This window comes from Triticum dicoccoides, chromosome 2A (genome assembly GCF_002162155.2).
Source record: "Triticum dicoccoides isolate Atlit2015 ecotype Zavitan chromosome 2A, WEW_v2.0, whole genome shotgun sequence".
In the NCBI taxonomy this organism is placed as follows: domain Eukaryota; kingdom Viridiplantae; phylum Streptophyta; class Magnoliopsida; order Poales; family Poaceae; genus Triticum; species Triticum dicoccoides.
In genome coordinates, this window is record NC_041382.1 from 532,765,756 (window position 1) to 532,768,945 (window position 3,190).

Consider the following 3,190-nt stretch of genomic DNA (forward strand, 5'->3'; position numbering starts at 1 on the left):
TTGTACTGTCCATCATCAGCCCCAGAAGCAATCCACCACACCACACACTGGAGTAGGGTATTACACCACAACGGTGGCCCGAACCAGTATAAACCTCGTGTCTCTTGTGTTGTTCATCATTTTCATCTTAGTTCGCACGAGAGGATCGGACGTAGATCGGTAGGGGAGAGATCTCCGCGCGCACCCCAGTGTTCGAACCTCAAGGGTCTGCCGGAACCCGAAATCCGACAGTGTTCAGACAGTTGTAGTTTTTGGTGTTGGTTTTGTATCGTAGCGCGCTTCCTAGATCCATAGATGGATCTGGTCGCACCGAATTTTTGACGCAAGTTCTCACGTAGATTGTGTGTTGACTTATGCGCGACTTTGTTAGCCGCTCTATCGCATTCACAAGGTGGTGGATCCGGTCGGTTGGCCGTATCACCTTCGGCTGTATGGGCTCTAAGGCCTCATCATCGAATTCCGGTAATAGCTTACGCTTTGGATAGCTATTTTTATGGTAACTTCCATCATACTTCGTTACTTTGTTCCACTTGCTTTTGAGCGTATCTTGTGCGACCTTGAGCCTTTGCTTCTGTTTCTTCAGGCTCCTCACTGTGGCAGTAAGCCTTCTGCGGAGATTTTCTTCCTCCAAGTGCGTTCCCGGGATGATGTGTGCATCTTCGTCCGAACTGTTTTCTTCCCCAGACAGGGTTTGATGAGGCTTATCCTTGGCGTCGTCGTGTTCGGATGTCGGATCCATACTATGTTTGCAGTTTGCATCTTGATCATGCTCTGCCACCGGGGTGGTGCAGTCGTCATTTCTTCTAGAGTCAACTAGACTGTTATTTCCTCTTGCGCTATTATCGCTGTTTTTGCTATGGCGGGACTTAGAGCGGCGTCGCTGACATCGGCGCCTGGGTTGCTTGGAGGGGGCATCCTCCACTATATCTTTGCCATTGCCCTCTCTGGGTGTATCCACCATGTATACGTCATGTGATGAAGTGGCGGTCCAGGGCCCTGTGGGCGGTGGTTCCTGTTCATCTCCTGCATCGTCGTCCATACCGTTGATGTCTTCGGAGTCGAAGTCGAGCATGTCGGTTAAGTCCTCGACAGTGGCTACTAAGTGGGTGGTGGGTGGGCAGCGAATTTCTTCGTCATCCGCATCCCATTCTAGCCGGACATAGTTCGGCCAAGGTTCTCCTGACAGGGAGAGAGACCTTAATGAATTTAACACATCTCCGAACGGTATGTGCTGAAAGATATCCGCGAAGGTGAACTCCATGATTGGCGCCCCGTCGGATTTGACAGGCACGGATGTAGGCGGATCGGAATCCGTGGCCGGGGATAAATCCAATGGTTCGGCGATGCGGCTCTCGAAAGGGGTGAAGTCATTATCTATCTCTATCGCCACTGAGAGTGCGGCCTCCATGGCGGGGTCTATCCCTCTGCTCTCGGATGGCGTGATTTTCTCCGGATTAACGGCCAGAGTAGTTGCAGATGCAATCTCCCAAACACTGTCCGACGGCAGAGATACGCCTTGCTCGTCGCGATTGTGCGGCGCATCCGGCATGGGCTCGAATCCTTCAAAGATCAAGTCTTCGCGGATGTCGGCCGTGTAGTTCAAGTTTCCAAATCTGACCTGATGGCCAGGGGCGTAGCTTTCGATCTGCTCCAGATGGCCAAGCGAATTGGCCCGCAGTGCGAAGCCACCGAATACGAAGATCTGTCCGGGGAGGAAAGCCTCACCCTGGATCGCATCGCTAGCGATGATCGAAGGAGCCATCAAGCCTTATGGTGACGACACAGTGGAACTCTCAATGAAAGCACTAATGACAGTGTCAAAACCGGCGGATCTCGGGTAGGGGGTCTTGAACTGTGCGTCTAAGGATGATGGTAACAGGAGGCAAGGAACACGATCTTTACCCAGGTTCGTGCCCTCTTGATGGAGGTAATACCCTATGCCCTGCTTGATTGTTCTTGATGATATGAGTATTACAAGAGTTGATCTACCACGAGATCAAAGAGGCTAAACCCTAGAAGCTAGCCTATGGTATGATTGTCTGTTGTCCTATGGACTAAAACCCTCCGGTTTATATAGACACCAGAAGGGGCTAGGGTTACACAAGGTCGGTTACAAAGGAGGAGATATACATATCCGTATTGCCTAGCTTGCCTTCACTAACACATGATTATGGAAAAGAACTTGCATGACATCTTTTGTCCTACCCTCCCGTGGCAGCGGGGTCCTAGCGGAAACTAAGGGATATTAAGGCCTCCTTTTAATAGAGTACATGACCAAAGCATTAACACATAGTGAATACATGAACTCCCCAAACTACGGTCATCACCGGGAGTGGTCCCGATTATTGTCACTTCGGGGTTGCCGGATCATAACACATAGTAGGTGACTATAGACTTGCAAGATAGGATCAAGAACTCACATATATTCATGAAAACATAATAGGTTCAGATCTGAAATTATGGCACTCGGGCCCTAGTGACAAGCATTAAGCATAGCAAAGTCATAGCAACATCAATCTCCGAACATAGTGGATACTATGGATCAAACCCTAACAAAACTAACTCAATTACATGATAAATCTCATCCAACCCATCACTGTCTAGCAAGCCTACGATGGAATTACTCATGCACGGCAGTGAGCATCATGAAATTGGTGATGGAGGATGGTTGATGATGACTATGGCGATGGATTCCCCTCTCCGAAGCCCCGAACGGACTCCAGATCAGCCCTCCCAAAAGAGTTTAGGGCTTGGCGGCGGCTCCGTATCGTAAAACGTGATGAATCTTTCTCTCTGATTTTTTTTCTCTCCGAACACGAATATATAGAGTTGGAGTTGAGGTCGGAGGAGCTCCAGAAATCCTTCTTGCTACCTCTTGAGCACTGCGTTTGTTTTCCCTTGAAGAGGAAAGGGTGATGCAGCAGAGCAGCGTAAGTATTTCCCTAAGTTTTTGAGAACCAAGGTATCAGTCTAGTAGGAGGCCACGTACGAGTGCCTTGTACCTACAAAACAAATAAACTCCTCACAACCAACGCGATAAAGGGGTTGGCAATCCCTTCACGATCACTTACGAAAGTGAGATCTAATAGATATGATAAGATAATATTTTGGTATTTTTATGATAAAGAGAAATAAAGATGCAAGTAATAAATGGCAAAGGAAATAACTAAGTATTGGAAGATTAATATGA